Source organism: Mustela putorius, unplaced genomic scaffold, assembly GCF_011764305.1.
Source record: "Mustela putorius furo isolate JIRA1106 unplaced genomic scaffold, ASM1176430v1.1 tig00000083_pilon_pilon_pilon, whole genome shotgun sequence".
Classification (NCBI taxonomy): Eukaryota; Metazoa; Chordata; class Mammalia; order Carnivora; family Mustelidae; genus Mustela; species Mustela putorius.
The window spans coordinates 26,984,294-27,011,530 of NW_025421273.1; the positions used below are offsets into that span (position 1 = coordinate 26,984,294).

At 36.7% G+C, this 27,237-nt stretch overlaps 1 protein-coding gene and 1 long non-coding RNA gene across 4 annotated transcripts in view; one reads left to right on the top strand and one right to left on the bottom strand.

Annotated features, from left to right (window-relative positions):
* Positions 1–27,237, bottom strand: part of KCNIP4 (potassium voltage-gated channel interacting protein 4) — a 1,128,645-nt gene that overhangs the window by 312,246 nt on the left and 789,162 nt on the right. The gene's annotated exons all lie outside the window — the stretch shown is intronic.
* Positions 368–24,413, top strand: LOC106006857. The gene is made up of 4 exons (XR_001181160.2): positions 368–738; positions 15,334–15,458; positions 17,137–17,261; positions 24,233–24,413. It is a non-coding gene; the product is annotated as an uncharacterized LOC106006857 (long non-coding RNA).

Here is a 27,237-nt window from a genome sequence, read left to right on the forward strand (position 1 = left end):
TTATTCTTCTTTTGCAAAATGGTTTTAGCTATTATAGTTTCTTTGGCTTCCCACATAAATTTTAGGGTAATGTTGTCTACATGTAGAAATAACTTGCCTGCATTTTAGTAGAAATTGTGTTAAGCCTGTATATCAATTTGGGGAGCATTGACATTTTTACTATATTGAGTCCTCCCAGTCTGTATGCCTCTCTGTTTATTTAGATCTTTAGTTTCTTTCGTCAGCATTTTGTGGTTGTCGGCCTTTTGGGGCTGGATGGTGCCATGTCATCTCCACTGATACTGTGGCTGGGTGCAGCTCCCCACTGGGCCTTCTGTGACATCACCCCGCTATGCTGGTGTAAGTCATAACAGCCCATCAAGAATGGGAGTCTAGGCTCTCTCCTAGACCTTTGCTTTGCTAACAGGGATCAAGTAGGCCACAATGTTTTTAGTGGGTGTTGGCTAGCATAGAAGTATTTTCTGAAAGTTTCCCGTTTCCCTTGGGTGCTCCTGGTTCTTTAAGTAGAGAAAGCAAGATTCTTTTGTCTGAATCTATGGTGGTTCCAAGTTGATAGTTTCCTCATTGTGTCATTCCTTTGTCCTGTGGTTTCCTACTGGTCTGATTTCTTCTCTGCATCTTTGAGAGTTTTCTTATATTTGTTTTATATACATTGTCTAGGGTTTTTAGCTATACCTAGAAGGAATAACAGGGTACATGAATTTCATCTTCCTGGAAGCAGAAGATAAAAGTTACAGGGTAAGTGTTACGTTTTCCCCAATGTGTGTTTCTATTCTCAGCTTTATTAGATCATTACAAAAGGCTGGTATTAACTCCATCACACTTACGAAAATATTGGACAAAAAGTTAAGTGCCTTATCCTGGTCAGTTTGTGCGTGGAACTATTCTTTGTACCAAATATGTATATTTTTAAAGATTAAGCTTTTATCATATGAATACAATGGTTTTAAAGATTAGGCTCTCTTCAAGTGGATATTAGAATGGTCATTAAATCATTAAAAAATCATGCTGGATCAAAATAGAAGTTAGATAATATATTATGTTTGGTTTCATGGAAATATGCCAACTAGTCATTTTCTAAATTCTAACAGAAGGTTTAGAAATCTTGGTTCTTCTAAAGTCTGGCTCTTTTCTGAGAGCCAGTCATTTAACTTTTCTAGGTATTTGTTTCCAAATTTGTAAAACAATGGTAGTAACACCTGTCTTGCCTATTTCCTAGAATTTTTTTAATGATGAAATGAGTTAGGATATGAGTAAATATTTTCTAGGTTTTAAGCTATTTATAAATGTAAGATGTGATTTTAACGTCCATCATTATTACTCAAATAGTTATGAGTAGTCTCCTTATCCAGCAAAATGGAAGGGAATAAGATACAGAAGGCTTAAGGAGGCAAATATCAGCAACTCTGAGAGTAGGCTTTGCAAATATAATAGGTCCAAAAAATGCAAATGATTATTTGGTAGGTTGTGGTATTATATATAATCATCACCAATGTGATGAAGAATCACATGCAATTACACGAAGCAAGTAAATTAGTTGAGAATTTCTTTCTCTGGAAATTTTAAAATTAGATTTATTATCCAATACAGTTTAGAAATGACATCAAGAAAATAAAAAGCACAAAATCAGTTTTATCTCCCCTTTCATTCCAACACAGGACATCTATTCCTGTCAGGCCAGTCTCCTAAATATATCCCCCTGCTTGCCATCCCATGATTCCCCTCCTACCCATTCTTCAGGATCTACCAATATTCTCGCCTCCCCCATTAACTCTCTCTGACAATTCCAGCCTACACTAGTCTCATCCTGTTCTGCAATCTTATTGCTGTCATAGCCTGTACCACAAAATTAGGCATTTAATTATATATTGCCTTGCATTGTTTTCTAATTGTGTCATGGATATCTTTTCTTTCATGCTAAATTATAAATTATCAGAGAAGACCAGTTCTCATGCTTTTCTGTTTTTCCTTCAGCATTTAAAAATCATGGGAATATACTACCTACTCAAGGAATAATGAATTGACCAAATGACTTTTCTGGCTCTTTATAACTCTTTAGCTCTATAGTATTAAAGATGTACAAAGAACAAGAAGACTGAAGATAACTATATTAATTACCTTGAGTGATAAAGTTATTTAGTACACCTGGGCTCTGGCAGTTACTGAGATATCTAGTTGGCAGAGTAGACTGCAGTGATGAACTAAAGGGCCATACATTTTGAGTTCTGGAATGAGTCATCACTACTTGCAGAGCAGATTAGTTAAAAAGAGATCTTTGTGATTTATGTCACCATTTACTTAAATTGTCTTGGTTTCAGCCATGTGGCATCCTATCCTCAAAATAAATCAAGGTCATATGAAGGGTTAATTTGTATGGAGTGTTTTCCTGGTTCACACACAGACTGAGTCTAGAAAGGACTAAGATAAGAGGCTTTCATTGGGAAGTTTAGAATTCTCAGAAAATGCTATTAAGTTCTTTTATTTCACGTTAAGAGTAAAAGCAAAAGTAAACATCTTTAAGGGGGTTGCCACTGGGAATCTTGGAAATCATCTAGTTTAACCTTCTCATTTATGGGTCAGAGGCTCTAGAATGTACATAAAAATAAGTTACTGTTGGGGCACCTGGATGGCTCAGTGGGTTAAGGCCTCTGCCTTCGGCTCAGGTCATGATCTTAGGGTCCTGGGATCAAGCCCCGCATCAGGCTCTCTGCTCAGCAGGAAACTTGCTTCCTCCTCTCTCTCTGCCTGCCTCTCTACCTACTTGTGATCTCTCTCTTTCAAATAAATAAATAAAATATTAAAAAAAAATAAGTTACTGTTGCAAGGGTCCCTTTACCAGTTCAAAGAATGTTCAAAGTACATCATTTTGACTACGTTAGTCCTTTATCTGCTAATATTTGGATAAGCACATCCAAGACAAAGTTCACATATTTTATTTAAAAACGTGCTCTGAATTTAAACTCCAGATTTGTTACTTCTTAGTTATGTGACTCCAAGTAAATATAATGGGTACCTCACAAATCCTGGGTATCAGAAAGTATACCTGGAGCAGAAGATGACTGGTATGATTAAAAGTAATTGATGGAGACACATTGGCTTAGGTTCATTTAGATTTTAGAGTTTATCAGGAAGGAACATGGTTGAGTGGAGAGTATAACATAAGGATCAATGGGAGTTATCCTAATAAAATGGTACCTTAGGAGAGATGGGACAGGTGGAACTTACTTGAAAGGCAGTCACACTTTGCTAATGACTGGAATGAACCAATTCTGAGAGTGAAGAGTCAAGAGGGACTTTCACTCAAGGTGTCTTGTTTGGGTAATAGGTAGATAGATGATGAGTTTACTTTGGGTTGGGATGAACTGGAGGTGTACTACAGGGAATGCTTCTTCCCTACTTCTCATGTCCATACTAGAGAAGTGAAAGAGGGAAACAGCTGAGTCAGAGAAGATGATGTGATGACAGGAGCAAAAGTCAAAGTGACACAATTGGCTTTGAACATAGAGAAGGGTTACCAGTCAAGATATGGCAGATATATCCCATCTATAGGATAGGAAAGATGGAGAAAGCTTACTCATTATTAGAACCTCCAGAAAGGAATGCTAACCTGATGATATTTGATTTTAGTCCAGTGAAACCCATTTCTGATTTCTGAACTGCAGCATTGTAAGAAAATGAATTCATGATCTTTTAAGCTGCTATGTTTGTGGTAATTTGTTAAAGCACTAATGAGAAACTAATATACTCTGCAACTGACCCAATATGCACTTCTTCTCCTCCTTGTGTGGGAGTTTATAAATGCATAGACTCTGACCCAGACTGCCAAAGATGAATTCTGGCCCCTCTACATCCTAGCTCTGTGACCATAGTTACTTAATTTCCGTGCCACTATTTCCTCATCTATAAAACAGAGGTTATAAGAATACCTTCCTTGAAGTGTTGTTGACTGGATTAAATGAATTAGTATATATGAAAGCACTTAGAAAAATGGACACACAGTAAATACTATAAAACTGTGTGTTATTATCAGTGGTATATCCACCTCTACAAATTATTCGATAACAAGTTCAAATGTCCCCTCTTTCATAAAAAATGCCTACTCCTCCTTTTCTGGACATTAAGATCTCTCTTCCTTGTGTCCAAAGAAGACTTTCTCTTTATAATTTTTTACTGCATTTGGCAATTTAAATTTTATGTAATCGCTTTCATACATGTTGAATCATCTCTACGAGATAAGATCTTGCAAAGAGTTACTGATAGGTGTTTTTTTGCTTATTTATATTAATCTCATTATTTCCACAGTTTTTGGGCCTGTGTTCTGCATATTGTAGGATCTTACTAAACATATTTTGAAGTACCAATGGTATTTTTAAGAAAGAAGGTAAATCACCCACTGAATGGTGGTTTGCAACATCTGCATCAAGAATTAATCAAAACCTACAAGAGTGTCATAGAAAATATGCTCCACAAATAATTGACAGGATTTAGATTTTTTTTCCAATCTAGATGTTCAACCCTAATTTAAATCCTATGTTAGATCAAGACTGATTTTTAGTTAATTATTATACTCTGAACTATATTTTATCAAATTCCCTCTGAAAGTTTTCTCTTTGATTAAGAAGCATAATGTTGTAGGGACTGAATTTTAGTGCTGTGCAAAGACATGACAGGAGCTCTCATTTCTGAATTTCTAGAACCTATCCATTAAGACTGTCATATGTGGCTAAAAATTTGACTTCAGAGGGTTTTCTGATAATATTGGTCAGTTGATCAGTATTTTAGAAATAGAATTTAAAAAGTACAAACATAATTACCATGGAAATCAGTATTTTAAGTTCTAAAATTAATATTCTCAGTGGTTATGTTTATGTTTTATATGCATCTAAAGTTAGTCCTAAAACACTGATAATTACTGTAGGAATACATCCTGGCCCAGCACAAGAAATGAAATTCAAGTAAGACCAGCTGCCATTAACCTTTGTGGTATTTTTTTGAAATTATTCTCCAAACAGTCCCAATTTTTGTTAAAACTGTGGAAGAAAAAGTTACTTATTGAGAAGGAGGGAAATTAAGCCTTCTAAGCCTTACAAGTTCTGACTTTGTGGCTCTAAAAATAAGCGGATTCACATGGTTCTGCTTTTTATCACTATTTTGATATTCCAGCATCATATCTGTAATTTAATTACGTGATACAAAAACACGTCTTTACTTACATCTTGTGCATGCTATACTCAGGGAAGAGTTATTCATTCTATTGAACAGCTCATTGACTTTTCAGAGTACAATAATTAGGGATTTTTTTTTTTAACATAAAATAGAAAAACACAATGGCTCATACATTAACGATGCTGAAGACAAAAAAAAAAAGATGAAACCATCTTTAAAAACAGCATATATTATAACTGAGGAAAACATGTCTTCAGCTTGCAAACTTTTCAAAGCTCTATGTCAAATGAAAACCCTTCCTTTCAGATACCACTAATCTCATACCGAAAAAGTAACTCTCTTTTGAAAAGGTAGGTTGCTGATGCTTTCACAGACAAGCTGTTTACTCGTTTTTAGTAGCTCTGAATTGATCCTGCTAATGCAGAAACTGGCTTTCTCAGATTTGTTTAGCTTTTGGTGTTAGCGATTTTTTTTTTTTGAAATTTCTCTTTTGCTGTGTAAGAAATAACTGTAATGATTTTTTCTCATGCTGATTTTTAAGTGCTTAAAGGAAAGCAAGGGTTGATAGCTCATCAAGACACACAAGACTCCCCTAAGAGTTGACAACTTCCATTTTGAGAATGCATTAGCCAAACACTTCCATTTCCATTGGAGGGGGTCATTAGGGGCACTTAAGCAAAGAAAGCTACTAGGAGAAAAAACACCCCAGAGAATTTGTGTAAAGATTTTGATGTACCCTTTGCTCCATATTTTAAAATGATATATAACTCAAAGAGCAGCTCCATTAACATCATTTGGATTATCATGAGTTGTGATGAACTTAAGCCTGTGTAATATTCTAACCCAACCTCTTGCTTTATGAGAGCAAGAGCACAGGCATCTGCCTTAAAGAATCATCTTACTTCCTCTTCTCTTGGATACCACCAGGATTTACAGTGTCTGGGGCAAGAGGCAGAAGTAATAAAGTCTTACAGGAAGAAAAAAGGGTTACATCAGGTCATTATCAGAAATGAAAATATGATGAGCAAAGGGTTAAGCCACTATTACTAAATCAGTAAGTCCTGAAGAAGAGAGCTCTGAATCTGTTTCCTTCAGAAGGAAAATTTGCTTATACCTAGTATAGACTGAACACTTTTGAGAGAAATAACTGTGTGGGATCCTAACTGTGCACCATATTCTGTGCCAGGACATTATATATTTTATGCAAATTATACATATACAATTTATTATAATTTATTATAGCTAATTTATTATAATTATATTAGATGCAAAATATAAATTATAATATGTGTAATATATATCATATGCATAATATATATATATATATATATATATATATATATATATATAAATTTCATGTGAAGGCTAAGCTAACTTTGCATTTAGGCATTATTATTGCTACGTTAAAGATACTTCCAGAGAAGCATAGATAGTAAATCATTTAAATGGGACCTGGATGCAGTTCTTCTTGGTTTCAGTGTGCGGTCTTCATTCTACATCATATTGGTCTTAACTTGATTTTGATTTCATTCTCACCTTTATTTCCTTTCCCTGTGTTTCTTAATCAGGCAAAGGTAGTAATTGACTCTACATAAAGACTAATTTCTTTGCCTCATCAGATTATTTTATTCTTTTATTCTTTTTTTTTTTTCCGAGAGAAAACAACAAGACAGAGAGAGAGACAGAGAGGGTGGGGAGGGACAGAGGGAGAGAGGATCCATGCCCCTCATGTATCTCATGATCCTGAGATCATGGCCTGAGCAGAAATCAAGTGTCAGATGTTTAACCAACTGAGCCACGCAGGTGCCCTTAATTATTTTATTCTTAAGGAAGATTCATATTCTGTCTTTCTCTCAATATATCCAGTCTTTATTCTTTTAGTGGACTGAATTATGCACCCCCACCAAAATGATATGCCTAAGTCCTAACCCCAGAAGCTGTGACTGGTATGTTATTCTGAAAATAGATATTTGCGTATGTGGTTAAGGACCTTGGGAAGAGGTGCTTATTCTGGAGTACCTAGATGAGCCTTAAATCCAATCACATGTATTATCAAATAAAGATGTGTCTCCCTCTAGATGGAGGGAAAGACACAGAAGAGGAGGAGGTAATATGACCATACAGGTAAAGCTTAAAGTCAAGAAGCCCCAAGTGGGGAGGGAGACAACCATAAAAGACTCATAGTCTCAGGAAACAAACTGAGGGTTGCTGGGGCCTGGGAAGTATAGGATGGCTGGGTTATGGACATTGGGGAGGGTATGTACTATGGTGAGTGCTGTAAATTGTGTAAGACTGATGATTCACAGACCTGTACCCCTGAAACAAATAATACATAATTATTTAAAAATAAATAAATAAGTAAAATTTATTAAAAAAGAGAAAAAAAAAAAAAAAAAGGAAGCCACAAGCTAAGAAATTCCTGGAGCCACCAGAAGCTGGAAGAGACAATAAGTGGATTTTCCTAGGGCCTCTAGAATGAGTGCAGCCCAGCTGATGCCTTTGGTTGACTTCCACCCTCCACAAATGTAAGAAAATAAATTTTTGTTGTTTTAGGCTAGGAGGTTTGTAGTAATTTATCATGGCAGCCACAGAAATGAATAATAACTCTGCTCTTTTAAATTCTGAAATTGGTGGCAGGGGAAATTATAATGTAAAAAGATAGCATGCTCACTCTAGCCCTGTGAGGTAACAGAAACATAGATAAACTGTAGGAAATACAGGGGCATTTTACCTCTGCATGAGCCTGTAAGGCTCCTCATAGTCATACAGTTTGTCTTTTCCTACCTTCTTGTGCCCAAATATCTTCTGATTACTGGGAGATAGCCTGTGGTCAATAGTTATTTGTTGAACAAATCAACCTGACTTGGCAGCAGCTCCAGCAGAACTAGGACATTTCAGGAAAGAATAAAAGGTCATTTATCCTGAGAGAAGTGTTAATTCTTGCCTGAATTCTCATCAGCATGCTACACCTGCTCTGACTTGCGCGTTTAGTTCTATCAGCATGTAGAAACTAGCCAGCCTTTGTGACATGCTGAAAAGAAGAGAAGTGAGAAATGCAGTGGTGAATGTGCATAGTCCTCAGGGTGCAGTGGTAATCATGCATGAGTCATCAAAGGTGAACTCTGTTATTTTTTCAGCTATTAACATAGAACTTTCCAGAAATCCTTAAAATGTGAGAAATGGGAATGGTGGGGCAAAACATAAATCTAAATGGCATGACTTAGGGCTAGAATTCCATTCTCCCAAGTCAGCTGGAAAGCTGGAAGGAATCATAGTAGATCTGGGAAGAGATGGGGGTGCTTCTTGGTTGGACCCTACACATCTGAGCTGCCCATCAGCCAGGATGCACCAGTTCTGCCATACTATGGCTCTACAGTAAAGTCCAGTCTTGCTAGTTGGTGCCTTGCAAGACCAATTGCCATGTATTTTTTTTTAATTTTTTATTTTTCATAAACATATATTTTTATCCCCAGGGGTACAGGTCTGTGAATCACCAGGTTTACACACTTCACAGCACTCACCAAAGCACATACCCTCCCCAATGTCCATAATCCCACCCCCTTCTCCCAAACCCCCTCCCCCCAGCAACCCTCAGTTTGTTTTGTGAGATTAAGAGTCACTTATGGTTTGTCTCCCTCCCAATCCCATCTTGTTTCATTTATTCTTCTCCTACCCACTTAAGCCCCCATGTTGCATCACCACTTCCTCATATCAGGGAGATCATATGATAGTTGTCTTTCTCTGCTTGACTTATTTCGCTGCCATGTATTTTTAACATCATTTCAATTCATCCATTTTTTCTAGAATATATACTCCCTTTTCCATCTGCAGTGTTGTGACTCCAGTCAGCCACTATTTGGATCCTTGTCTCCCACTTTCTTTGCCCAAAATAGCTTCTTAGGAGATCTCTCTTCCTACAGAATTGTTCTCTATAATTTATTGTTAACACAAACTTTCTTGAAACTCAATCAGAACGTATGACTGCTCTACGAAAATGCCTAAAAATACAAAAAAAGAAAACAAACAAACAAACAAAAAAACAACAAAAAAACCAACCCAGAAAAGTATTTCATCACCGTTGGCTTTCTGTCATTTCACAGGATTAAATATAGATCTCATACTATATGTGTGTGTGTGTGTGTGCGCACATATGTATACACACATTTAAATACATTGCATCTGTATTATATAGCAACTACATTCTATAAATGTATAATACCTATATTAACATACATTTACGATTTGAGCCTCATATACTTCTACAGCCTCCTCTGCTTTTCCCTATCATGGAGATGGTGTAATAGTTCTACACAGGTCTTGTGGCTTTTTAAAATCACCAGCTCCCCAGCTCTATGGTTTTATACATAGCTGCTGTTGAGTAGGGATACAGTGGTGAGGCTGAAGCTGCAGACATCTATTCTGACTGATTAGGGTTTCTGCTCTATTTGATCGAGGGGTTGGGACTTCATGAAGGCAAAGCCTGAAACAAGGAATTGGATATGAGTGGTTTCATAGTGTTTTGAGGAGGTAATCTCTGGAAGCAGAGATGAGAAAGTAGTGAGTGATACAGGGCTAGAGAAAATTGTGCCTTGCCAGTGTTGCTGCTGAGGAATCAGGAGCTCAAATGTGTTGGGACCTGTGAGATGCTGACTCAATGTTCCCAGAATTATCCAAAAAGATAAAGCTTTTATCCGTCCATCATTGGTTGAGTCTGTTGGTTCCTCTCCACTTCTAGGCTGTACTTGTAGACAGTCTAAGGGATCTCCAGTGACATCAATCTAGGCTAGGAGGCTGAATCAGAAAAATGCAGTGAACAATGGGATAAAATCCTACATTGCAAGGTGAGTCTGAGCTCCTGTACAATTACCCACCACACCGGCTGCTGATACTAGACATGGTCTAAGGAAAGCAATGCAGGCACTGAATGAGTTTGCTACAAAATATGTGACATAGTGATTGCTAAAGATTTTGATTACCTTAGCCTTTACATAGGTTAGTCCTTTTCTTAGGAGCCTCTTACTGTCCTTAAAAATTCCTCATGTCCTTGAAAATTTAAATTAATGTCCACCACCTGTGAAAGATGGGTGGCTTGCCCCCAACAAGGATTCTCCTCATCTTCCACGATAATAGAGTTTTAGCTGGTCATACAGGATCTGAGCATAAATTATGTGCTCACCAACCAAATTATGCCCTCAATTTCCTCTAACCCCATCTTGTGCACCAAACCATGGATATGGTGGGGGGAACCAGATTCTTTCATATAGATATAATGGAGTAACAAAGTAATAAAAGTATGAATGCCTGTCTGATCTCATAGAGCTGAGCAACCCTATGCTTTCTATAAACCCACCCTTGGGTGGCAATTCTATATGGTAGCATCAAAGTTATTTCAGTCTCAATCAGGTGACTAACCTGTATCCTAATTAATGTGACTCTCCTAGGAAGCTGCTCCTCGCTCTCTACTTCCATGGCACTGTGGTCTCATCTCTTGTCAGATTGTATTGCAGTGGTCTGTCTAAATGCCCATTTCCATCAGCACAGTCCACTGCAAGTCCTTGAGGGCATCATGAATGTTTGGCAGCTATGAGATAACAACAAATTTGCTTATGATGCTTGTTACTGAAAATTTTGAAAATAATTCCTCAGATAGTAAAACTATAGTAGAGGCAACTATGAAAATATGATGTATAATAATCATTCACTGGGCTGCTTACTGTACTTTTTCTCATGAAACGTAAGTTTACACATGAATTCTTTATGAAATGGTTCCTTACGTAGCATGCTTTTATATATAAACATAACCGTGAAATGCATCCCTGTGCCTTTCTTTTCTTCCTTCCCTTATGTTTTAATTAGGAAGGCATCCCTTTTCATATCTAAGAGAAAATCTTTTGTCTTTCTTTCTAGATTCTCTATCTTCTTTTTTTCTTAAGACCCTAGGCTCTCTCTTTCCAGTTTCTTCAAGTTGTCTGTCTCTGTTGGCTCAGATTTATCTCAAACAACCAAAGAAAATTCTCCCTACTCTCCTTTAGGTGACAGCTTCTTTATATGTGTTATAGTTAAATGTTTTAAAATAGCTTTCACTTGCTGTCTCCATATCCTCATGCTCACTTACTTCACAGCACAATCCCAACACATTCATGTTTATATTTCAATCATTCTACAAACATTGCCTTTCTAATATTTCAGAATCCAGTGAATTTCAGTTATCATCATATTTATGTGTTAATGATATTCAACACAACACATTACTACCTTGAAAGGATCATTGTGTCTTGCTTTCCTTTGATTCCTCCTCTCTCTAGACACTCTACTGAATGTGTTTTCTTTTTTTTTTTCCTGACTTTTCTTTATTAGACATTTAAAGTTGAAAATACTCAGGATGTGTACTTCTTGTCTCAGTGAATATAATTGCTCACTAGTTCTTCTTCCCCCCCCCGCCCCCAATTCCATGGCTTCATTGGCCAGTTAAATCCACAAGTCCTAAATATCTAACATTGTACCAGTCTTGCTTTTGATTCCAGACATTTCTATTCAAATGTATACTTAGTGGTTTCACTGGCAACTCAAATCCATATGCCATTACCACTCAAAATTGGCCTCTTTCACTTCCACAGGAAGTGGCATTGTAATCTGCTTCACTGTTCAAGCCAGAAACATAGGAGTCTAATAAGATTTTTCATTCTCTCTTCTAGAACAACCAAACATCCTGATCTGCCTGGGACTGGAGGATTTCCTGGGATGTGGAACTTAAAATGCATAGATTAGGATGGTCAAATCAGGATGGTCGATCACCATCAATTCCTGGGAATTCTGCCTCCTAAATATTTCTTGTATATGTCCAGTTATTTTCATTCCAGGACTGCCACTACAGTCTCTATATTATATGGCTTCATGCATCTACTCTTTTTTTTTCTTTAATGATTTTGTTTATTTACTTGACAGAGAGAGATGCAGTGAGAGAGGGAAGACAAGTAGGGGGAGTGGAAGAGGGAACACAACTAGGGGGAGTGGAAGAGGGAGAAACAGGCCTCCCTCTGAGCAGGGAGCCCAGGGTGGGCTGATCCCAGGACCCCTGGATCATGACCCCTGCAGAAGGTAGATACTTAAGGACTGAACCACCCAGACACCCCCATGCATCTACTCTTTTTTTTTTTTTTTAAGATTCTATTTATTTACTTGACAGAGAGAGAGATCACAAGTAGGCAGAGAAGCAGGCAGAGAGAGGGGGGAAGCAGGCTCCCTGCCGAGCAGAGAGACCCATGTGGGGCTCAATCCCAGAACCCTGAGATTGCGACCTGAGCAGAAGGCAGAGGCCTAACCCACTGAACCACCCAGGTGCCCCGCCATGTATCTACTCTTAATTTCCATTCCCTACTCTCCAAATGCTTTCTGTACACTGTGATTGTTAGATTTTGATGATAAACAAGATTATTATATAAACCTCTTCTATTACTTACCATCCATAAGATGATAAGACCCAGCAATATCTATCTTCACGTATTCCACAACCTCAACCTTCATCATTTGCCCCCCTCTCTTTCTGGGATCCAGCTGTACTAATATTTCCATTACTCAAATATGTTAGGAAACAGAACTTGAATTAATTTCCCCCTTCTTCTTCTCCATTTTAACTCCTTATTTTTCAGGACTCAGATTCAGTATCATTTTCTCAAGAACTTTTTTCTCCCAAGACAACAGCAAGCACATGTTCCCTTCCGTGCCATAGCATGCTATCCTTCTTCAAAGAACTCAACAGCATTTATTATTTATCAAATATCTATCTTCCAAGCCACACTAGAATTCCCAAGAGGCAGGCATTCTTATTCTATTTTACTCACCTTTGTATTCCCAGAACCCTCCTCCACTGTAAGTCAGCAGCCTCCCTACCTTGTCCCTGCCACTATTCTTTCTCAAACACAAGCTCTGTTCTCTTCCTTCATGGCACTCATCTTAAGTTGTCTTCATATTATTTACTTGTACGTTTGTTTGTATAATGGTTGCTTTTTTTTCACTGAACTCTGAGCACCATAAGGGCAGCCATCAGGATGATGTCAGTTGGCTTCATATATCAGAATGTGATGCATTTCTAGTTGCTAAATGATTATTTATTGAATGAATGAGGCAAGGGAACAAACGCGTTTTTTTGAAACAAGGACAAGAGAAGACCCAATGCAGAGTTTGGAGGCATATGAGTATTTCTAAAAAAAAAAAAAAGGTACAATAGATACCCCCAAAAGACAGGTGACAGACAGAAACTCTCCTCCAAAAGATTTTATTTAAAGACAAATGCACATGAAATTTACTGTTTTTGACAAAAGTAGTAAATAGATGAAAATAAAGGAATAGGGCCTTCTATTTTTACTATGTTTTATTTATTGAGCTTTATTTTTCCCCTAGATATTTTCAAATTATCTTAATCATAGATCTTTTTAACAGTAATAAATTTGTTTTGTTTTTTGTTTAAAAAAAAGAACCTCAGAATAGATTCTTACATTTATGAACCTGAGTATCATTTGTTATATTTCATTTTGAAAAGCAATTAGATTTGAAATCAAATGTGTATTACAAGGTTAAAACATTACAAATGACATTTTCCCCCTCAAATTTGCTTGTGAAAAAACTGGGTAAATGAATAATGAGAAAATATTGCCATGCTAAATTTACAAAAATTATAGAGCAAACACAGACCAATTTTAATAGAACCAGTGCCAATTACCTCTTGCACTGCAATGGCAGTAAAAGTAAACTTAATTTTGACACATGTAATTGCGTTAGCAATAATTTCATGTAGAGGAAAAAGCTATTCATCTTTAATATCCTTGGGGACTTTTTGCTCAACCAACTTCCAATTTTCTAATGCTTGCCTCCAGCTTGAAATGAGGGCAGGCACTGCTTCTCTGTCCTTGAATATTGCTCATGCATCATTCTTGTGAAAATATGTATGCTTCTATCCATGTCTGCATTGATTCTTTTATTCACTCAGCATTCTCAGCATTTACTGAGTAAATTTTATGTGTCAGACACTGTGCTAGGCCCTGGATATGCAAAGATAAATAACTCTAAGAGCTAAAACACAGTAAGAAAAAATCATATTAAAAATAATTTTATATTCAAAGCTAAGTGCTGATAAAAATAGGGTGTTTACACATTTACACACGTGTAAATACTACCATTTCATCGCACTCTTCATGTTCCAGAAACAAGACACTGAGGCTTAAGAGAATAGTTTCATGAAGATCTCATAGTTAATGAATGAAAAGACTGGAACATGAGCTTGGGTCTTTCAATCACTAAACAAAGGAATTCTCTTTGTTGAATGCTTCAGGTTCTGTGCCATCTATGCTACAAATGGATGCACATTTTACAAAAACCTCATGTAATTCTAATAACCATGAAAAAGAGCAATTCCTATCCCCAATACATATTGAGGAAACTAAGATTCAGACTTAATAACTGTCCAAGTTACAGAGTTACAGGGTAAATAAATGGCAGACCTATAATTCAAACTCAGATTTGTCCAGCCCTGCAGCCTATACAATATCTACTATCACCAGCATCCTGTCTCTTCTGGTTTACTCAATCCTACATGTCTGGGCAATAATTTAATGACTACAAAGAACTACCACTATCTGAGTATTTGCTATATACCTCCTGAAAGGCATTTTTCATGAATCAATTTAAAGGTACTTTCCATGAACCAACTTTTCTAACCTTCACAAAACACTAGGTAGGTACTACTATCCCCAAAGCATACTGAATACTATCTGCTCTCTCAAAGATGAAGAATTAAAGGACTACTGTCTCTGTATCCTTCAGCAGGGGTCAGTCAAAAAGGACAGCCATCTACTTAATTCACCAGCCAGAAAGTGTGCCATTTTCGAATTACATACATAGTTCATTACAAGTTTCAAACCCAGAGTTGCCAACTTTGTTTTGTTTAGTTTTGTTTTTCTTTCCTCGCTACTCTTTTGGCAAGTATATATTATGGCTAAAGAGGGAACTTGAGTGAGTATGTGGATTCAGAGCCATCTGTTTTAATTTCTCTTGTGACTCCTCCCCTCTTATTACCATTCTTAATCACATGTAGAGATTTCTGGCACTACTTGTTAGTACAAGCAGAGAGCGCCAATGAGAGCAAACAATGTGCTTCTCTTTTGCTTTCAGGCCCCAGGTCCCAGATAAAGGGCACTGTAGGTGGTGACAGAGAGCATGGCTTTGTGATGTGGAAATACACAGATAACCAGGTGGCTCAAGCAAATAACTAGCCAGTTTCCTATTAAACTTCTCAGGTAAGTACCAACTTGCAGCCTAGTCTGTAAACAGTGGCATAGAGGAGTAAATGCCATGTAATATGATGACCACCAGTACAGACATATGAACTAAAATCACCTGAAGGCTTCAGGAAAGAATTTATTATGCAGAAGTGTAGGATAGGGGTTAGAGTCCATCACTGAAGAGCATGCAAGCACCCTGTCACCAGGACACCTCAAAAAATAAACAGGTTTTGAGACAACTTTGTAATTAGAGATAAATAATTGAAAAGGCTATAAATACATACTCAGAAAAGCTTATCCCTGAACAAATCATTTTCTTCCTACCAAGAGGGCTGTTTTTGAAACTTTATCCAATAAAATTCTTAAGATTTCAGCAGGCAACATTGTTTACAAAACAATTCTTTGTTATATGTGACACTTCATCAAACTGGAGATTACTCTCCATAATAGGTGGTATGGTGTCTCCAAATCCAGGCATACCTGGCATCAAATCTGCAGGAAGATAAGTCACCTTCTTAATGGCCCTTAATTACAATCAGAATGTGACTTAACTTGTATTCCAATAATAAAAGCATTGACTCTCATTTTTTATTTGATTTAAAGGTCAACATAAGCTGAATGCAAACGGCCTTCTAAAATTAGAAAAGCAATTGAATTAACAGTAACATTGTACCCCAGGAAGAGAAGTAGGAGATTTCATCACAACCACAACATCAGTGTATCCTACAGAGCTCTTTTGACTTCAAGATTTGTGATCTCAGTGGGAGACACACACACACACAGACACACACACACACACACACACAAAAGAGAGAGAGAAATGTTATTTGACCAAGCTCAATCAAATGCATGTTTATAAACCTAGTTTCTATTTTTCAGAGATACTGAGGTAGAGACACTATAGAATAAGGAAGGTGACAAAATTTTTAAATCAAGGACAATTAAATTTCTATTTGTAAAAAATATAGGCCAGTAAATAGAAACCAGCAGAATTTACAAAATGAAAATAAGGTAGAATAGGTAACATGAAAACATTTTTAAAAAGCTTGTTAAGTAAATTAATTTAGATCTCTACTGTATAACAGATGGAAAAACAAATTCCACCTGAATCAAACTTCATTTGAAAATAATAAATAATCTTCTAGTCTAAAATAGAACTATATTTATGAGCTTCTTAAAGGAGTAGTATTTTTATAGAAGGATAGAAGAAATCACAATAAAAGTATGGACAGGTTTGACTGCCAAAAGGTTAAAACTTTCTCATACAATAAAAATTGTTATCTAAAGCAAAGGGATATGATTAGAGAAGATATTAACATCTAATTTGAGAAAGAGTTAATATCTGAAGTGTGTAAGAAGTCCATAGGAAATGATAACAGGCAGCTCTGGTTGGTAATTCCTGAGAGATTGTTGGAGATGCAAGAGATGAGAGGGAAATGTTAATTGGGAACATAACACAAGAGAAGAAAGGATGTCAGGCAGAACACTTAAGAATAGGAAGCTGGCTTTCATGATGGTGGCAATGAGCCTGGCCTCCTGGTTTCACACCCTATGGTTAAGTTCCCACACTGACCTCTGTAACCAATAGATTATCAGAGAAATGAAGTTGTCTGACCCTCTGGGACCAGGTTACTAAAGATATTGTGGCTCTTGCCTTATACTTTCCTGGATCACTCACTCTGGGGGAAGCCAGCTGCCACCTGTAAAGAAACTCAAGCAGTCCTACACAAAGGTCCACACCAAGAAAAACCAAAGCCTCCTGCTAATGACCAGCATCAACTTACACATTGTACAGAGGAAGAAATTGAGGCAAAAAAGGTAAGCGACTTGCCTGAATTTATACAACTAGGGAGTGCCTGATCTATGATTAGGACCCTGGAATTTGTGTCCTAAACCATTACAGGTACTACCTCTTGATGGAAGAAAGGGGGTGGAAAAGTTCTAGCAACTGTATGAAACACGACAACAGAAAGTGCTGAAATCCAGAAATTAGTTGGCTAGGGGGCATAAGTGAGCACAAAGGGAAGATTAAAAATGACTGTCATTTTTCAAATACACATAACAGAGAGGATAGTAATGTTATTAATTAGGATGGGGGGATCAGATACTAGCAGTTTGGCAAGTGGTGTGTGCTCATGTGGGGTCACTCAGGAAGTAACTTGGAGAGCTAAGTAGATTGAAAGGGAAGGGAATGAGTGGGCTAGTGTGAAAAATCCCTGATTTGAGTTTCCAGGCAAGGAAAATTCCAGAGGGGTTTCACTTCACTAACATATGGTTAAAGATGGCTTCTCTTATCTGTAAATGCTTATATTAACCTCTTTCTGGAGATTAATGAAAGGCTAGAAATTTCCTCACTCCTTTTAACTTCTTTTTGATCATATCTTATCATTATCAGTCGAGATGTAGACCTGATACAAAATTAAAAACAAAACAAAACACTTGTCTTTAAAAACACGTATCAATTAAGTAAAATTCATTCACATTAGTTCAATTAAAATATCAATGAAATAAAAAAATTGCCCTAGTTGCTTTGCAACAACTAGAATATAAACTAATACTCTGAAGGTATACCCAAGGCTTCATTAGTGTGTAAGAAAAATAATCCAGTTTGAGAATTAAGGTCTTCTCCATTTTTCTCTTATGGCTAATGACCACCAAGGGAAATTCTAATCCCTCCCGACCCTCCCAATGTATGTGACTTTGTTTCATTGAAATGTATAAGTCACTGAAATAAATAAGATTCTCTCCGTGGGGAGCTAAGAAAAGGCAGATACCACAGGTGTTACTTTGGAAGAGTTTTGTATGTCATCACAGCTGCTTAGTTGTGATGCACTGCTGCATATAATGGCCAAGAATACTCAGCACAGATGCTACAACAAAAATTCCCAAGAAACCAGCAAAATGAAATTGGACAAATCCTTATACATAATATATACACTACAATATTCTACTGCGTGTACTTACAAATCTGAATATGTCACTTAGCTTATCTTTGTACTTTACTAAAATAAAATAAAAAACCCACAGATTCTCTGGAGGGATTTAAATTTACCATACACAAAAATGTATGAGGAGACACTGAACACCTTTTATGAGAGGGAGAGAAAAATACACTGAACGATAGCCACAATGATGCAATTAACCAGATGAGTGGGAATGAATGAATACTCTTGTTCTCCCATCTCTTTTTTTTTTTTTTTAAGATTTTATTTACTTACTAGAGAGAGAACACAAGTAGGCAGAGCAGCAGGCAGAGGGAGAGGGAGAATCAGGCTCTCTGCTGAGCAGGGAGCCCAATGCGGGGCTCAATCCCAGGACCCTGGGATCATGACCTGAGCCAAAGGCAGCCTCTTAACTGACTGAGCCACCCAGGCACCCCTCTGATCTCCTCTTGATTTACTGCCAATCTCATGACTTCTCATATCTTAGAGTCTTGCCACCTTCGCTCCCTTTGCACAGGAAAAAAAAGTAAGATTGTAAAAATCAATATGTTACTGAATCCTCTGTTTACCTTTTTCTATCATTTTATTTCTAAATGGGTCTTAATGCACACTATGCAGGTAATGGACTAACAGATGATGCTCGCACTAGGTTCCTTCAGCTTTTAAATTCTCTGTCACTATGCATTGTCTTCATCAGATAGCTGCTCATATTGACACCAAACATACCAACTTTCACTGTAGAAGCCAACAAATATCATGATCCAACACCTTAAAGCTAGCTATACAGGAGTTCATTTGAAAATATTTGTTTTGAATGTCGAAAATGGATTGCTTTGTATTTTGCATTTTAGATATTATTTACCTTTATAAATATACATTTGATTTTCTCTTAATGTGCTCTTTTCTCACTTTCCAATAATATTAATTTAAAAAGAAGACACGATTTCTTATGGCCCCAAAAGCCCCTTAGAGGTTTACTTTGTGCAGTAAATAAGTAGCTAGGAACCTGATCAGAACATCCTATGAGCCGAATGACTGAGGGTTTTCAAAGGATGTTGTGCCTGGATATCCTTCCAGTCCTGAGAACACACAGCCAATTCAAAGCAAACAAACAATGGGACAAAGTGACACACTTTCCAAGAAGGTTTTGTTAATTTAATTTCCCTTCTGCCATGAAACCACAAATGCCTCAAAATCAAAACAAGACAATCCTACCAATAAAACAAATAGCATGTCTTAAAAACTTACACATAGATTTAACATATAAACATAGGGCTCAGCAATACCAATCCTAAGAATCTTCCCCAAAGAAATGAAAACATATGTCTGCACCAAGATTTGTCTGCAAATGTTCATAGCAACTTCATTCATAAGAGCCAAAAGTTGGAAACAATCTAAATGCCTATCCAGGTGAAGAAATGAGCAGAATGTGGCATACCCATATAAGAAAACATTACTCAACAATAAAGAAAGAGCAAAATCTTTATACATGTTACAACACAGATGAAGCCCAGGAACATTATGCTCAGTGAAAGCCAGACACACACAAAAAATCACACATTGTATGATTCCATTTATATGAAACACTAAAAAAAAGGCAAACATATAAAGGCAGAAAAACAGACTTGTGGTAGCTTAGGGTTGGGGAAGGTGAAGGAACAGATAGCAACTACATGCACATGGGGTTTCTTTTGGAGATGATAAAAAGCCTCCATTGTTAGTTTGTTGTGATAACTAGATAAATATAATACAAGGTATTCAATTATACACTTAAACATGAATTTTATGGTATACAAACCATATCTCAGGAAGGCTATTAGAAACATATAGCACAAAAAGCATAAAACCAACACTACTATGGTTATTGAAAATCTATAATCTTACATGCTCACATAACAAACAGGTGGTCTTTAGCATAGAAAATTTGATTAGGTACATGCTGATATTTAAATGACTGAAGTTAGTTCCTTTTTAAAGATGTTGGTTAAAAAATAATGGAGAGAGACCTAAGGGAAGTAGGAAGATGGGGGCACAAAAGAATCATCCAAGGTAAGGAGGTCCAAGTGTATTTAAATCATGATATTGAGCAAGGTGGCTTGTTTGGCAGGTGATGGCCTTTCTAGACCCACATAGATAAGAATTAGAATACCTCTTTAGGAGGAGAGTTGACAAAGAATAATGTAATACAATATAGGCGGTTTGGTGTTTGATTTTAATGTCTCTTAGCATTTGTAAAATATTGGAAACAAGTGTCTACCTGTACACCATGACTTTATGTGCTATGTTATGTTTGCTAAGTCAGAAATTTTAATCAGCTTTGCAGATTGGCACATAGTATATGCTCAATAAATATCCATGGAATAGAGAAAGAGGAAAACTATACCTATAAACTGCATTATTTAATATCCATGTGATATTATGATTCAAGGGCATTGGGCATGGGCCATGTATGTGAGAAAAATGGAAGAAAAACAGGTTTGTAGTAGGAGTGAGTGACAATGAGGTCAGTCTTAGATATACTGAATTCAAGAGGACCTCACCCTGCTGACGTGGAGCTCTTTAGCTAATATCTTAATATATAGGGTTCTGGGTTAAAGAAATTAATTTGGAAGTTTTAGGTATAATTTAGTTAATGGCTGTCTATGACTTGCAAATCAATAACAAATCAATTTCTTTTAGTGATACAGAAAATATTCCCAAGTAATTAGCTTTACTTTTGGCTCTGATTTTAAATCCGAATAAAAGCCTATTAAAATCTTCAAGTGTAATGTATGTTCTTTGAAGACAATAGTACTGTAAACAAAGCTGCCTTTGTTGGCTCAGAGAACATTTTCTGTTCTCTCCAATTATCTTCACCAGGCAAAAGTCCCTCTGAGACAGAGACTCACCGTTTCTAGTTTCACTTTGTTACCTTTCTACAATATATTCCTTTGAGACATCCACAGTCTGAAAAATCAATTCACAGAGGAGTTAGTAGGGAAAAAAGAGAAATGGTCTAACTATTTTCCCTTATGAAATGTTTATTGTGTACAATATAAGTCCGTTCATTCTTGCTATGTAGCATGTGAATATTACTTTTACTGGTAGAACTATTAAAATATTATCAAACAGGGGTAGATTATATATAGGGGGACAGACTCATGATTTAGAGTCAAGTGAACTTTGCTTTAAATTATGCTTTTCTGGGGTTCCCGGCTGGCTCAGTATTCTGAGCAGCTGATTTCCACTAAGGTCATGATCTCAGGATTTGGGGATCAAGACCTGTGTCAGGCTCTACACTTAGCTGGGAGTCTGCTTGAGGATTTTCTCTCCCCTTCTTTCCCTCTACTCTCTCTAAGGTATATAAATTAAACATAGATAGATAGATAGATAGATAGATAGATAACAGTTTTTTTTTTTTTTCATTTACTCGCTTTATGATCTTGGGTAAATCATAAAATTTCTGTGAGATTCAGTCTCTTCATCCATACAACTGAAAATATTTATGTCCTCAGTAGGGTTTTGGTGAGAATTACATGAGATAATATATAAAAAACCCAAGTAAAGTTTGTTATTGATTTTATCCTTAGTAGGAGGTGGAAAGGATAATTCTGGGGATTTTTCTCAAGCATGCCATTATTTTCCACATCCAATGGGATCTTAAATCAGAGGAGACATTATTCAGAGGTCTTTCCCATAAAATTTCAATGTAGCCAAGTTTTTTGGAACCTTTTGGATATGTATTTTTTTTTCCCCTGTTCTTTCCCTCTAACATTTCCCTTTGATCTTAGATACTTTTGGAAGCTCATTGCTTGCCTACTTGAAACAACTCTTTTCTGAAGTGAGAACTTAAATTTTGTAAGATGAAATGTGTAAGAAAAACAGGTGTTATTGTTCATATCTATAGAGTGTTACTTAAAATACACAAATTCATCATTTAAGGATGATACCAAACATTCTAAAATCTAATGAAGTCTTCTACCTGCAGTTCCAGCTCTACTGTTACCTCAGTAACTTGAGGTCCAATATTTAATCTTTTGGCCACTGATTATTTAGTTCCTCATTCAAAATACTCAGGTTAGAATTTATTCTCCAGGAGTTTATTGGTTAGAGAATTTTAGATTTGGGGCTTACCTTTTGATAACCATACCAAAAAAGAAATAAAACCATAATCTGTTTCATCAGAATGACCACTTGAGTATGGTCATCTGACTTCCATCTTTATGCTTGCCATGGTAATGTTACTTCACTTCAGGGGGGTTAATGAGAGAAGGAACAAGCATATCTAAATGATACATCTTTAAAAAGGAAACTTGAACACAATCTCAGCTTATTGTACCACTGAAGGTTTTGCTGGAGTTCGGGAAGAGAAAAATGATAGAAAACTTGAATTAACAATGACCTATGGCAATAAATAAATCAAACTTGTACCTACTCTTGGCAGTCAGAGCCATACCCTTCTGTCACATTAATGTCAGTTATTTCAGATTTCTCTGGCCTGGTAATTTTCCTTATATTTTATTTATAAATGAGTTTTAGGCAATGGGGTTGTTTAGGATCTGTAAACATACAGGGTATTATGTTTTCTTTTTGTACAAATTTAAATAACATTTTAATAAATATAATTTCATAGTCAATATTCTAGAGACCTTTGTCCTTTAGGAGGAAGTTTCTACTTTATTGAAGTTGGAGAAACATTGTACTAAAACATTTCTAAAAATCCCCTTCACCTCAAGCAGCAGCTCCCTTTGAGTGCAATGACTTTCTTACCTTTTTCTCAGTGATTCACAGATGACTCTTGGGAACCACATAAGTGTGTTATCCCATGACATTGCCTCATATCTTAATGGTGCCATTGTAGATACCAAAATTGACTTAAAATACGGTGGAAATACTAGAAAACCACAGAAAAAATATTTATAAGTTGCTCAGGATATCATTAAGTATATTTATTAATATAGTTAATGTATATTATTAAATCTATTCTAAAAACTTCCTGACTTAATACATATATCTCATGGCCTCACAGCTCTTAGACTTCCCTCCTTCTGTTTAGTGGGGTCTATTGTTCAAAAGGGCTCAACAGCAACCTTCTCTGGAGACTTCCTACTTTTCTCAGATAAAGTACAAGGTACATTTCTCAGATAAAGTACAAAACTTTACCTCTATAAAAGCACCTATCTCAGTGCCTTGCATGTATCCTTTCTATGTTGTCTCTGTCTCTCTTTTATCAGTTCCCTCCTGGCAGAGATGGTGTTTTTTCTTCCTTCTCACTGTTTGTGATGTTATGTACATTAAAATGTCCAAAAAATATTAGCTCACAAAATGAAACACAAACACCTCTTAAAAAGTTCTTTGCTACTGCTACAAATACAACTTTCCCAAATGAACTGGGTGATACTTAGTCATTTACTCACTCCATGTGGCACCAAGAGTATTGACTTTGAAGCCAGTTGTCAGATCTGAAATTTAATTCTGTATCCAGCACATTTTAGTTGCATGGCCTGAATCTAATTCCTTACTGTTTTGAGCCTCATGTTGGTCATCTCTAAATTGGGAAAAATAATTGCATGCCTCACAAGTTTGTTTTGAAAGTTAAAGGTCATCATTAAAATGTTTTAAAGTGTTTATACAATGAACATTATAGAACTTGAATTTTTTTCCCCCATCTCTTCCTTTTTTACTTATTGAAATGTTAGTTCTTTTGCCCCTTTGAGCCTGATGGGCTTTTTGTGTTAAAATTATTCCTAATCATCAGGTTATAACTGCTCTAATTTGCTAATATTTCAGTAACTACTATAGAGAGAGATAATATCTTGATTTATTAATCAGTTTTGTTTTTGGTTCCCTGTATTTCATTATCTCTAGATGTTTTCCTGCTTCAGTATCAGCCAGCAAAAGGAGAACTTCAGAGAAAGAAAGAAAGAAAGAAAGAAAGAAAGAAAGAAAGAAAGAAAACCAGAGAAAGAACAAAAGAATCGATCCTTCACTTTGAATTTCAAATAGCATAGGATCTGACATAAGACAAAAGATTAAACAGAATACATGATTAGAGAAATGTTTACTTGCATTTTTCTCTCAACCTCAGACAAAGTCAAGATTGTCCAGCATTGAATTCATAGGTAGGGGAGTAAGGGAAACAACATAAATCCCAGACAGCTTTAGGGCATGAGGTTTAGGAGGGTCAAGTTGGCCATCTCCACATATAACCCAGGCAGTTGGCAATCTTCTGGGGTCTACATCTGGCACAGGTGGGAACCAGTCTCCTGCCAAAGTTGTATGTGTATTGACTGAATCAGTCTTTCAGATTCTATGGCACCAGAGGAATTAGATGATGCCCCGAAGGGGCTGAGTCTAGGTTTATTTTAGCCCACCACTGGTTCAGGAGTGTGGAATGTTTCCTGTTACCCTCCTGTGGTGGGGTAGGGGTGGGGGTGTGTGGAGTGGCTCAGAGAACCCCAGGCCTGAAGAAGTTTTGTAGAAGGAGTGAGGCAGGACACAGTGGGGTCAGTATAGCTAGGTAATATTCCATCCTATATGTTCCATATCCTCATCCCATACCCACAAGCTTTCACCAGGTCCTCATATTAATAAGCTTTGTGTAAAAGGGAAACAGTTGGGGAGAGCATGCTAATTCACATTTCTGATACACAGTGGAAGGATTAAAATAGAAATGAGGTTTCTTATACAAAATAAAGATGAACGACAACAAATCCCCTTCCTCTCTATCCATCTATCATCCATGCATCTATTCATCTATCTGAAATTCTAGTGGACTGAAACTCAAAAAGAAATTAAGATTATAGTAGAGTTTTTAAGATACTAGATATCTTCAAGGATGGGAGTGGAAGGGGTAAAATGAACTTGGAGAAAAAAGGGCTATTAGTGGGGTTCAAAGACCAAAATCCTTTAGGATCCATCCTGGTCTGACTACCCTTAAATTTCTATGTTAGACCTTGGGGTTTTAATCCTGGTACTGTTGTGTAGTCTTCATGCTGGAGTTCTAATGCAGAAGCAAGGCTGGGTCCATCGGTCTACTGGTCTCCACTCTGCATGTGGATGGAGTTGGAGGGGATAAACAGTGGGCCAGGAATGGCAGGTTTTCCAATATATTTGAAGTAAGGACAAGAATTTGTGCCACTTTAGAGACAGTAATATATAAGGATAGACAGTTTGTCATAGAAGAGTAAAGGGAGAAAGGAGAAGGTTTCATGCATTATCAAGACATCTCCAGGTAATGTGTCAATATTGTGATTATTGACACCAACGTTTTGCCGGTAAATGATTCCTGAGTTACTGAGGTTTGACCTAGAACCACCTTGCGCTGGGACAGATGGGTTATGTCACTGAACTTCACAAAGCCTATCTATTGTTCCATTATCTAGAGAAACTGAGTCAGCCTACCAGCCTCCTAAGTAAAATCTGTAGTTTATTTGCCTAAAATTGATTAGAGATATAGAAAAAGAAAGCTTGTTTCCTTACTCATGTAGCCCACAGGGGTTGGTATCTTCTCTCCTTTTCCTCTAACAGCCATGGAAGAAAAATAATCTAATACCAAAATAGCCATCTGCTACCATTTTTGAGATCTGATTGTGCTTGCCTTCAAATTTTCTTCAGATTGTAAACTTTCAGGGAGAATGTCTTCTATACTTCATGCTATTCTGTATATGCTATCAATTCTTAAAACATAGAAACAAGATTTTTGACATGTTTGACAGTATCTATTCCCCTGAGTCCAAATTCCAGGGAAATATCCAGGGAGCTGCAAATGGAAGGGGGAGGGGAAAGAGCCTTGCTGACCACACAGGGAGATGACTGCTCTGGGGGTGGCAAGAGCACAATCTAGTTCTAGGAGGGGCTCCCAGGAAACAAGCTGTTTCAGCAAAAGCAACAAAGAAAACCTCATCAAGTTGAATTTCACAAGTTGAATTTCACAAGGGTTGCAATTCCGCTGAGGTAAACATCGGGGAGTATCATTGCCTTGTCTACTTTAACTGACAAAATGATTCTTCTCCTCTTATTTATGGTTTGACTTTTCTCTTTTGCTTTAGAAGGCTGAACAAAATGTAAGAGAGTGACTATATCTCCTTGAGAGGAAAGGGAAAGATGTAGTCAGTGTAGAGGATAGAAGAATCACTTCAGTTGACTTCCCCGGGACCTAATCTCAGCTAAGGAATTCTAAAATCACAATTTGCTCTATTGGTCAGGGAGAGATTATGTAACATGTCTTCCTTCAACACTGAAAACAATTACACAGCTCCAGCCCATTGTGGATATGTGAAAGTATTCTGGGATTGCGTTCAATCATGTATAAGAGATGAGTATTTTCACTAATGCTCAATGCTTGAGAAGGTAACATCAGTATCAATGCTTTGCTTTGTTTACTTTTCAAAATAAAGAAAGAACAAAAACAGGTGACATTGTAAATCTTCTAACTGGATTTCCAGCTTTACAACTCATCAAATCAACATTCCAATAAAAATTACTCTTCTATTATTATTCCTCTATTTTAAAACCTTAGATGGTTTCAAGATTCTAACCCTCAGGAGGTTTCTTTCCTTTTCTTTCCTTTTTTCTTTTCTTTTCTTTTCTTTTCTTTTCTTTTTTTCTTTCTTTCTTTCTTTCTTTCTTTCCTTCTTTCTTTCTTTTATTGGTCTTGACACTGGAGACCTTTTCTTATCAGAACCTCTTAAGCTAGGCCAAAATACATTGCCTTGTTCTTGCCTCTACTTTGATTTTCCTAATGGTATTCACTCTATCCTACCATCATCCATTTATCCAGTTCAAACCAGAAATAAGAGCAAGCTTAACTGTACAATAATCTCTTGATCTCAGTGATCACAGTCACTAAATTGGTCAATAATTTTCAGGTT